This window comes from Anser anser, assembly GCF_964211835.1.
Source record: "Anser anser genome assembly, chromosome: 18".
Lineage (NCBI taxonomy): Eukaryota > Metazoa > Chordata > Aves > Anseriformes > Anatidae > Anser > Anser anser.
The window spans coordinates 674,230-686,027 of NC_139739.1; the positions used below are offsets into that span (position 1 = coordinate 674,230).

An 11,798-nucleotide genomic window follows, 5' to 3' on the forward strand; every position below is an offset into this window, starting at 1 on the left:
CTCTGGCAATAGGAGGCACATACTTAATTAGGCACTTCACCATTTCACTCTTTTGGAGCAGCTCCGGGATTGCACCCGTGGAGGCGGATGCTGCGGTCACCCTGCCTGCAGCTGCCTGCGGCTGCCTTGCAGAAGTCGTGCTGGTGCTGTCCCACGGCATCCCAGTACTCTGTGGCAGAGGTGCTGTGTTGTGGCTTTGTGGCGCAGCTTTTTCCTGGGACACGCGGCAGCACATGCTCTCCAGGTGGCATGGTGCACGTTTGGGTGCAGGACAGTGCAGCCTGCTGTGGGGCGATTCAGCCCGTGCTGTCCGCAGAGGTCCCCGGCTTCTGCAGAGGGTGTTGTGGCAGAGCGACGCTCCGGAGCCACGCTGCCCTTGAGGTGACCGGTGGGGACCTGCTGCTGCACTTCTCTTCGCCTCCACGCACCGGTGTCCTCCCTGCGAACCACGCCGGCAGTGGGTGCCTGGCCCTGCAGCGGGGCTGCCCATGCCAGCTCTCTGCGAAGGAGAAAACTTGAGGCTGATGCATGCAAAGTTCAGAGCTGAGCCCTGAGTCATTAAATAACACTGTAATAGGTAGAAAATGCAAAGAAAACTCAGTAATGGCCTGTTAATTTTTTAATGCCTTTATTGAGTAAGAGACAAAGTAACTAATTCCCTTCCCTGTGCTGAACAATTCAATATATTAGCTTACAAAGTTCGGAGCAGATCAGAGCACTACAGCTTTGATTCCTGTGCTTCGCATTAGGGTACACACAACTTTTGCAATGTTTCCCTCCCCTGAGCAGTATTTTTAGGGATGGAGTTAAAGGAATATTACTTCCTCTTTCTTCTTCATTACTATCTGGTCTTGTGAGGCTCCATCACAGCCCAGTAAGACTGTTCTCAGCTGTCTGAGAACTTAGCTGGGTGTGGGTCAGTCTGTCTGTCTTCTGGCTCTCTTGCTGTCCTTGTGGTACCTATTACTCTTGCAGCATTATCAGCAAGAGTGCACTTTAAAAAGCTTTGGTTCTGCTTCCACAGATCCTGAAATGCTCCTGTGAATCGAGGTTGTGGTGATGGTGGAAGAAGAATAGGTGTATTACATTCTGCATGATGTACAGCTGATGGTACAGGCATATTTTGACCGATGGAGCCAAATACACTCAAAGTAGATCAATACATTGAGAGTGATGATATATTCAGCCCATGCTGTGTGTATATTTCAGTGGTGACGTCTCTCACAGGGCTCAATTTCCAAGCATGAGTGAGTTGATTTGAGGCTTGCATCAGCAGCTGACACCTACTGCGGTATTTACGTGGGCTAACTCCTATCAGCATCTCCAGGTTCAAAGCACGCCAGCCTGCGCAGGTGCGTGGTCTCAAAATGACACGGCAGGAGCTGCTGCACTGTTGCCACAGGCTTGGCAGAGCCTGCAGCAGGAGCAGTGATGCTGTGCTTGCTGCAGGAGGCTGCTGGCATCTAGCCTTGGCTGCATTTTTGCTGCAAAGGGGAATAGCAGTTCATGTCTTCTGCTCAGTGAAGCCATGTTCATGGTGTCTGAGGCGTTTCCATTTGCACTGTGATCTTAGTGGCACGAAGCATCACGAGCCATGCACTGGCTGATCAGCAGCTGGGTCGTCTTTTCAAATTGTGCACATCGTGTGCTGTGTCCTGGTGGGAGCTGGCGGATGGGAAGGGAGAGGTGCTTCCCACCCTCGCACCTTTCTGCTCTGCCACCTCCGCCTGCATCCCACCTGCCCACGGGATGTGTGCTCTGGTGAAACCTGGGAACCAAGGAGTGCCAAGGATCCGTCCCACTGGGTCCAGCCTCTGTGAGGGCTGGGGAGGGGAATGACGTCCCAGTGGAGACAAGGCATCCTCCTGTGCCCTTAGGGAGCACGCTAAACCATGATGGCGAGGGGTGCGGTGTCTGTTAGCTCTAACTTTTAGTTCTGAGAATCCATGGTACCCATAAAAACATCCTGTCCTTTATGAGTCTTCTCAAGTGTGGATCTCAGCACCTTTCTGCAGCAAAGTCCTGAGTTGAATTACATGTTTATGGAAAAGCCTTTCTTAGCGGTTTAGAATTTCTCACTTGGGCTTCACTCATCATCTCTTCCTCCTTTGGCTTCAGGACAGAGAAATGGTAGCTCGTACTCTCCCTTCTCTGGGCCACGTCTGATTTTATATATCATCCTTATCAGACCCCTTCTTAGTCTCCTTCCCACGGTCAGCAATTCTCCTGGGGTGTGGAGTCACACTCACGCAGGGTTCAACGTGGGTCCCTCCCCAGCAGCTGGTCTTTTATCTGGTTGTGTTCAAAGCTGTGTGTGTGCCTCCCTTTCTTTCACAAGCTGTTTGAAAATGTATCAGGAATAGTGAGATTTTTTTTTTCCATTTTTTGTGGTGCTTCCCTCCATTAATTTCCTGGTTGTAGTACATTACTCATGGATAATTAAGAGTGAGCTATTAATACAACATTTAATATTCAAGTGCAGTGAAGAGGAGAGAACAATAAGTCAAGGAATCATATACTACAAGGCATTTTGGTTTGGTGATGAATTTTTTTTGCTGGCTTTGGCTATCAGAGCATAGTACTCCTTCCATTTAAGTATGGTCCTGAGAACTTCATTTATTGATAGAATACAAATAGGACATTAAATCAGGGGAAGTGAATTTGAATTGCTGGCCATATATACAATTATGAATGGGATTGGCTACTTCTATCTAGTGTATCTTAAGTTAGGAGAATTATGTTAGAGACAGCTAAAGAGAGCTTAGAGTGTCTTAAAATTAATGAGATTGAAGTCTGTCTAGGAAAAAAATTAATGCCAAAATGCAGTTTGAGCACTGGGGCCAAAAGATGGCTTTACAGAAGTGATCATGCTTTATCCAGATGGAGAAATGTTGGTCTGGTAGGTTGTGCACCAGCATCAAATAAGTGTGTTTCATCCTGAAGTGCTTCTCCTTGCCCCCCTCCTCGCACACTGGGAATGAATCGATTGCCAGTAATAGAGAGGAGAGGGAAGCTTGCAGCCTGACTCCATGCTTCTGCGTAGCTGGGAGCTGAGGCGATGACAAAGCACAGCCCAGGGCTTTCCAGCCTTCTGCCTCTCCAGTTTCTGGTGTCTGGTCCCAGCACTGGGCACCTTCGCTGTGTACCTGCTTTTGGGTGACTGAGCTACATGTCTGCAGAGCCCGCTGCTGTTACATATTTTGGAGGTGTACTGTGGAGCCTTCTCTCTGTTTTGTGCCATGTCTATAGAGCTGTGCAGGTTTTCAGGTGGCTACTTTTTTGTATCACGTGCTGAGGCAGCCAAGGAGAAAAGGAGTATGTTGCTCTTCTCCTTGTGCCAAAGATGTGCACGCATACTTTGGAGATGAGGAGTCGGACTTAGGTCCCTGAGCAAGTCCCACGCAGGAGGTGGTGGCTGTGGCAGCGTGTGCCTGGCTGTCGGTCACCATCTCCAGGGCGGGAAGTTCGGGTGGGCTCCCGGGGGAGCTGGGGCACCTGGGGCAAGCACAGAGCCTCTGCCCTGCGTCGCAGCTGGGCGAGGGGAGAGCCTTTGGCACAGCAGTGTCCTGCCCAGCCCAGCTCTGGCCAGGGGGGGAGCAGTGCGGGGGCCCTGTGGGAGGCTGCTCCTCCAAGCTGTGCCCGAGGAGCTCTCTGGAGATGGAGCGCGTAAAGATGTCACGAGTCAAGCACATGTAAAGGTTGCCATTTACAAGCAAGTAATTGCAAGAGTTACCACACAGCTGTCTCTGAGACAGCGCAGGATATAATTATTTATATCCAGTCCATTTGCACACTGCTCGAATGTGAGTCCCTGCCCCCAGATAGAGCCACGATGCTGCGGTCTGCCAGCAAGCACTGACTTTGATATGGTACCTGGTTTTGCTGCATCGGTTGGCCAGCTGTCTTCCCTTGATGTGAGGGGCTTTGCAGCCAGAGGAGGGGGGCTCGTCTGTCACTCGTGTGCTGGGCTACCCTGTCCAGACTTTGCACACAGAGATGTCCCAACATGGGGCTTCTAACAGCAATGACAGCTGCACCTGATCACGCACACTTGCATGCACAAACACCACACATGTAAATACTTGTGCATTATTTTGTTTGATGAGCTGAGTAATTGGTTGTTTACAGATCGGAAAGGGTAAGTGTGCTTGTGACCTTTCTTCCTGAGGATTGTTTATAGTTAATAATGATCCTGCTAACTATGCCCGGTTCTTTAATGGGGCTGTTCTCTCCTATGGGCAGTCTCTGTGCTCTCTGCATCCTAAATACAAAGTCCCTAATCTCTGTAGGGATAAAAAAGACCAACTGATCCCAACCATTCTGAAATAGTGAATGTAATTAAACATAGGAAGTATATTGATTCCCAATTAAGCAGCAACAAAACAAATTATTTACTAGTATAATAAAAATGTTGTCAGCGTTGACAGTATTTAGACATAGAGCTTTCCTGAGTCCATTGTGTACACACATTTATAAGTGTCATATAAATAGCTACTTTTGTCAATGAGAAACATGCAGTAGAGCTGCCTGTTGTAAAATAGTGTTTGCGTCTTTGGGAACTAGGCTGGTAGCAGTGGGGAGAGGTCTGTGTCCAGCTGTGGCTGCTGGCTAGCACCCCTTTTCCTGACAAGGGGTCCGGTGCAGGCAGTGGGGCTCCAGCAGCGCTGGCGTCCAAAAGGCCGCTTGCCGTTACAGGTGCCAGTGCCTGCACTGCACGGCAGGGCTGAGGCCTGCGTTTGGGTGAGACCTGGATCATCAGAGGTGTTTTATATGCAGTGTAAGCATTTAAAACAGTTCAAGCATTCAAACCAGGACTTGAGCATCCACCCTCGCAGACCCCGTGCCTGCGCCCCTGTGCTGGAGATGGGCAGCGCCTGGTGGAGCTGCAGCACGCTGCTGGCTGCTGCATTGCTGCTGCTTCTGCCTCCTGTCCACTCCCCTCTTGAGAAGGGTGCTCTCTGGACAGATATTTCTAACTGTTCTCTTATGTAGCTTGTGGTGGGTCTGCTCTATGGGCATCTGGGTTTGCATTTCCCCAACACCTGGCAGCCACAAGATGCGTGGCTGGAGGAGCAGCGATTGCCAGGCTGCCAGTGTTTGAGGGGCAGCAAAGGGTTGGCTGGGAGCTTGAGTTGTTCTTCACCACTGGTTTTGTACTGGGCTCACCTGGCTGTTCACTGGGAGAGGGACTTCAAGTTTGGTGTGAGAGAAGTCAAAAAAACAAAAAAAAACAAACAAAAAACCCACTAATGTTAAAAGCAGCTCTGTGTGCACCGTGTCATTGGATGGCTGTGCAGCTCCTTTGACTTTTGAGACCTTCGGATGCAGGCATGCTTTCTGTGAAGAGGAACACCACATTTTGGTATTTTTTCCATTTCTTTCGGCTGGAGCAGCGTGAGCGTGTGTGGAGCTGAGAGCAGGAATGTGGGGGAGGGGAAGGGTTTCAGCAAACATTTCCTTACCAAAACAGCCCTGACCTTTGCAGGGCTGAAGCTGTCTGATACAACAGGCTGAACCTTTCCAGACTAGAGCCCGAACCTGAAATGTTTCAGAGCAAAATTGATGGCCGCTGCTTCGGCCCCAGTGTTTACATCCAGTGCTCGCCTGGCTGCTGATGTGAGGGAGGGAGAGGGCCTTTGTGAGCCCACGTGAGAGCTGTCGGGTCTCATCCTCTCATGCCAGCGCTCAGGGATGCCCACGGGCAGCGGAACCAGCCCGTAGGGTGGGGATGGATGTGGGACGGCTGCGCTCTGCGGTGCTGCGTTTTGGTGCCCGTGGGCCCATGGGGTCGTGGAGGAGGAGCGGTGCTGTGGGCAGTGTCCCCGGCGGGGACGGCCGAGCCGAGGCCGGCGTCAGCACGGTGCCAGGCGGATGGCGGCGTGCGTCTCGTTGGGGGCAGGCAGCGGCACTCGTGTTCGTCAGGAACCAGAGGGTCTGTTTTTCCATGCGCGGGCCTCAAGTGCTGTTAATTGAAACCAAGCGGGGAGCGTTTCCCTGCTCCTACCGCGCGCGATAATGGGAGCCGGGGTGTGGGGAGCTGTGCTGCCTGGCTGTCCGGCGGCCGGCTGAAGGAGATGCTGCTGTTTGCGTGTCCTGTGGTGAGTAAAATTAATCAACTCTTTATATCTGAATGACAGCCAAGGGACTGTACTTGGGCTCTAGCTCTGTGTGGAGTGGCTTCATCCCAGTGCAGGTCCTCTGGGGCCTGGAGCCTTCGATTCATTAGTTGTCAGGCTTGTAGGTGGATTCTGCATTAGGTCTTTAATTTAGTGTATTGCCATGGGCTACTGACCACATGACACTGCTCAAGTGTGAGCAAATCTAACGAGGATCCGGGACTGCTCTTTAATTTGGTGAGAATAACAGAGTGAATAGGGGCCCAGAGAGTGCTAATCATAAAGCAAAACTAGTTGGAACCAGGTCAGTTGGTGCTGATTTTCAGTATAATGTGGATGGAGATGGTAGCAACAGATCTGGAGCTGCAGTGTGTGCCCTGCTGCTGCTGGCAGGCAGGGAGCTGAGTCCTGTCCTCTGCCGGCGGGCGATGGGCCGTGTATGGGAAGCACCATACAGCATGTCAGTGAGAGCGTGCCATTATTACCATATCCTGTTGTCTTTTTGTCTTTTGCCTCCTCTCGTCAGCCCTGTGCTGCGGTCCTGCAGGCCCGGCGCTGTGCCTGCCGGGGCTGATGGCCCAGCACGGAGCTGTGCTCAGCCCAGGAGGGTGAGCTGGGCTGAGCACTGTGCCTGGCTGCCACCCTTGTGTCCAAAATGCCCTTGAAAAGGGGAAGACGATGTTAATGAACTATGGAAAATCCAGGAGTGTAAGCTTTTTGCTCTCCTGTGGAAAGGCAGTAGCACATGTCAGTCCTAGCTCCTACCCACACATACCTTGATCGTACTTGGAATCACTCAGCACAAACACCTCCCAGAGCTGCTTGATCCTTCTATTAAGTAGCATCCAGTCCCCATGGTTAGATTTGTTTCATACAATAAACAAAATTGTGCTGCTCTCCTGCTGGCTGTTCCTGGATGGGGTGCAACTCCCCTCTGCATGAATCACACAGATTTATTGCATTATATTGGAGTGGTGCCTGAGCTTGGCTGGTTTCTTTAAATCTTTTTCTGGAGAGGGGTGGGCTTTAGGAGAAGGGGCACAGAAATCCTCTGTAGTAATTCCTGTTGACTGCAGTGACCAGTGAGGCAGAACTGATCAACTGCAGGCTTCCCTGCTGCTGAACTCTGCCAACAAAGTGCTTACATCTGCTTTTATACTAATGGGAACTTTATGGACTGGTTTCCCCCTCCAAGGAGCAAATTCCAGCAAGGTCAAAATCCAGAAAGTTGCCACTTGACACCAGCAGTGAAGCCCTGAGCCAGCTTAAGGAGACAAGGTTGCACCGAGGATCTTCTGGGGCATGAGCTCTAACATTATCGCATGCAACTGATAGCCTGGAGCCTTCCCAAATGCTCTTGCTGCAATCCCACTTCTTGGCTGCATGTCCCCTTACTTAGTCCCTGCGATTCCTGTGGGGAGAAGAGGGCTTTCTCCTGCCCGGTTTGGGAGGAGCAGGCTCTGCAGTAACCTGCCAGTTGCTGGCCCATCAGGGCTTTCCCAGATGCAACCTTGCTGTGCCGGGGAGCCGGGTAGCCTGCCCCTGGCCTCTGAGCCCTCCTCCGCTCAAGGCAGTGGCCCTGCACCAGCCCCATGTGGCTCCAGGGCAGGCAGTGCCTACGGAGCCGTGCTCGCTGTCATGCATTTGGAAGAAGCATGTGGAGGAGGCCGCCTGGAGCAAGCTGTGTGAGGAGCCACACAGATGCCATGTGCGGCATGTCACTGAACTGTACCCTTCGGCACCACGCAGGCTGTGGCACGTTCAGCTCAGTTAAATACAGAGGTGCAAGGCTGCATGTTTTGGGAGGCTGGAGGCCATGCTCACCGTTAGCGTAGCATTACTCGAGCCGCTCGCACGGGAGGCACCCTGTGCCACGAAGAGGTGTGTGTTCCGTGTAGAAGCTTGAACACAGATTGAGAGCTCTGACTGCGGGCTGAGCAGAGCTGCCTGGAGGTGGGGAGCGAGGCTGCCTGGGCATCAAGCACCCGCCAGCTCGGAGCTGCTCTGAGCTTGTGTTGTGAGTGTGTTGGATACCAAATCTGAAGTGATTGCTTTGAGGGTGTGTATCTTTTTGAATTTAATAAATGACCGTTCCCCATTAATGTTTATTAAGGTGATGAATACTTTAATTTGTGCAGAAGAAAGTTTGCAGAAACATAACTTGCATCTACACAAGAGTTAGTGTTCATTTTTCAGGAAATATAATCGGTCCAGACAAGGCCTGCTGAATTGTGGCCTACTTTGGCAGCCTGAGTGTGAAAGATTATGGACGGTCTCTGATTAGCTGTCTCTTTTTTAATCTAATGTTGCCGAGGCCTAATTGCTTTGACTTTGACTGAACAGAAGATGGTTTTCTTTGTGGCATCCCATGGCGCTGTGTTCTGTCTGTGCAGCTGCTGGCCCTGGGCATGGCAGTCAGGGCTGGGGATCCCCAGCTTCCTCTGTGCCAGTGCGTTTATCCACGAGTGCATGTCCCACATTGCTCTACCCAGAGCTCACTCTGGTTTTGTGCTTTGTAGGGTGCTATTGGACCCAACGTCTTATTGCTCCTCACCTGAGCAAAAACCTGCCCTACCCCTGGTTGTGCTGCTGGTATTGAAGGTGCTTCTGCCTCCTGTCCTGCGGGCTACACGCTGGGGACCATCCATCCAGGGCAGGGTGCAGGCATGGAGTCTTGGCCTCCTCTGCTGTCAGAGGCAAGAGCATTTGGCAATGGGGGAAGATGCAGAGCATGCAGGCAGTAATGTCTCTATTGTATATCTGGGCAGAATGGGCAAATCTTTAGCTTGTGGTGTTATGCTTCCAATGTTTGGACTCCTCAGCTATGAGGGATTAATGAAGAATGCTTGTGCCTGCACTGGGAGCATGCAGGGCACACTGTGCGGTATTGCACACGTGGCCCTTCTGCCACTCCTGGTCCCGTGTTAGTCCAGCCCCATGCTAGAGAGGGTTTGACTGGGGCACCAGCTGCAGGATGGGAGGAGAAGGGCAGCGTAGCTTGGCTGCAACAGACGAATGGGACATGTCCTGGCACCACAGCTGGCTCCCGACATGGTGCCCTGTAGGGACGCCTTGCTCTGAAATGGCAAATGGGTAACCTGGCCCATACCTGTTTGATGTCTTGGCTCTGTTTCCCCTGCAGTGGCTGTTGAAGAGCTTAATAAAGCTGGAGAGAGACAAGAGCTGGGCGGGACCTGGTATCCTGCCTTGTGCAAGTGGCTCCAGCAGCTGCACTGCTCCCTCCCCGCTTCACCAGATCGCAGCAGTTCGGGATGTCCTGTGCTGGCTGCCCCACGCTGCCCTGCAGACCCCTGCGTGGAGGCCGTTCCCTCTTCTCCTTCCTTCACCTTGCTCAATGCTTTCCCTTATTTTAGCTCTTTGGAACAAAGCCCGTGCCGTCCTCCAGGCCCCCTGTGGCATAGGAATGGCTGGGGTGTGGCGGTGGGGTGAGGACAGGAGGCTGATGGACAGGAGCAAAAGGTGCCCATGGTAGGGGATGCAGAAAGGCGGGCAGGGAGTCTGTCCTGCCCCGCATCCCTGGGGGCTCGCTACTGCACAGTCCCCAGGCTCAGGGGCTGCGCCTTGTCCCCAGCCAAGGCCAGCTCTGCCGTGCAGCCCACCAGAGCTCTGGCATGAGAGGCTCGCTCCTGGTTGCCGGAGACGTGGCTGCTTTCCTCACGGTCTGCAGGAAGGGCCCTGGTCCCTGCTCTGTGCCGGGAGCTGGGTGCTTCCAGAGAGGCCAAGCACCAGCTGCAGCAGCCTGCCTCCCCGAATCCTCCTGCTGCGGTCTGTGGTGACGGCTGCCACTAAACCAAGTGAAAGGCGATTTCAGAGCAGGCAGCAGTGAATGAATTCTGTTTTTCTCAAGCATTTAGTGTTGCTTTCAGTTTGCTTTGATGATGTCTTCTCACAACTAGTGTAAACAGACTGCGCAACGGGGAGCACTCACATGTGTACAAGAAGCTGCACATGAAAGGCAGAGGCATCTTGAAAGCCATAATAACGCTCTGAGTGCCAGTTAAAGGATTTGTCACCAAGAGCACTTTACAGATAGAAAGAACTTATTAACTAGTGTGACTAACAGCTTGCAAGGTTTAATTGATGTGTGTTTGTTGTCCTTTTATATCTCTCCCCCTCGTCTTCCTCTTGGCACTGATTCCAGCAGCAGCCTCTGAGCTCTCTGAATAGGTACCAGAATGAAAGCAAAGGCCAAGCGCTGCCCTGGGTCCCGGCCTGTGGTCGAGCTGGGGCTGCACCAGTCCCAGGAGCTTCTCCACGCTGTCCTGTTCCCATCCAGGAGCTGAGGCTGGGCTGATTTTCTTGCTCTCTGTTCTGTTATTCTTCCCTAAGAGATGCTGAGTTTTTGAAGATAAAGCTTTTCAATGCATGAATAGTATGGATAATTAATGTTTCTGCCAGACAGACTGCTCATTGCAAGATTGATTGACTATTAAGGTCATAACGCATAAGCCACCCACACGAAACAAACAGTCTAATGTTAGACTTCAGCTTAAGCTGAGAGTTGGTCAGCTGTCCACGGTCACAGTGGGGGCTTCCAGTCATCTGTCAACAAGTGATTGATTGATGTGGACACCTTCCAATCTTATTCTGATTATTCTCAGCAGCTTGCCTGGTGGCCATTTTTCAGGAGTTGGCAGCATTCAGACCTCCAAGACTCAATGCAGCGACTGCATGGGGGTTAACCCTTTCCTTTGATCTGAAATGTCTTTGTTATGGGCAACAACAGCAGCACATGAGGGAAGGACTGTTTTTATGAGCCCTGATTACAAAATATACTGGGAAACTCCCCGCGATCACATGCGAGAACGATGCTTTGACTTTCAGGCATTTCTAATTAACGTGGCCCAAGTAAAGCTGCAAACAGGGGATCTGCAGAGAATCCATCTGGAACAGCGCAGTTACAGTGCTTTGTAACCCAACTTCTTTATCGTGCTGTCTTTTGTGGGCAGTTTAATGTGCCACAGAATAAACTGTGCATCAACACCCCAGCAGCAGAAAGACAAATTCTAATAAGTCAGGTAGGAGTGAGTTTGGTATTGGGGGGGCAGGGAGGGAAGCAAGGGGTTTGGTTGTAATTGTTCTGGCATGAAAGACAATGAGTTGGAGAGCTCTGTTTTTAAGGATAGCTATGAATTCACTAGGAGAAATTAATTGCCTGGATGTTTTCTATATCTATACGTGAAGACGACATAGATTTTCTCTACAATATTTTATGTTCATGTTATGCTTTGTATGTGCACATGCATATCAGTGGGAAAGTGAAGTTACAGTTATGCTATGTAGTGTATGTTTACAATATATAAGCATGTTAGAGGTTTCATTGGTAGCAGGCATTTATTGCAGATTTCCATTTTCTTTTACATTTTTCAGCAGTTTTAACTTTTTTTGAGGGCTCTGCCACCTGGCCTGCTTACCTTCCCACTCACTCTCCATCCATGGTATTAGCTTTCATAATGTACCCTAGAAAGCCTGCCATGGGGAAACATCAAGAGCCCTTTCTCCTCCACGAGTTAGATCTTTGTGCAATTCAAGTGCATCATTGCATTTTTATGGTGCAATCTAAATGCTGTAACTTAACAGAGCTGGCACAGAACTGTTGTGCACAGCAGGAAAGCTATGTTGAACTGCTGTGGGTTCTGGTGCACTGGCATGCATGCATTG

The 11,798-nt window shown here is 51.1% G+C and overlaps 1 protein-coding gene across 22 annotated transcripts in view; it reads left to right on the forward strand.

Moving 5' to 3' along the window:
* Nucleotides 1-11,798, forward strand: part of MN1 (MN1 proto-oncogene, transcriptional regulator) — a 181,025-nt gene that overhangs the window by 97,049 nt on the left and 72,178 nt on the right. The gene's annotated exons all lie outside the window — the stretch shown is intronic.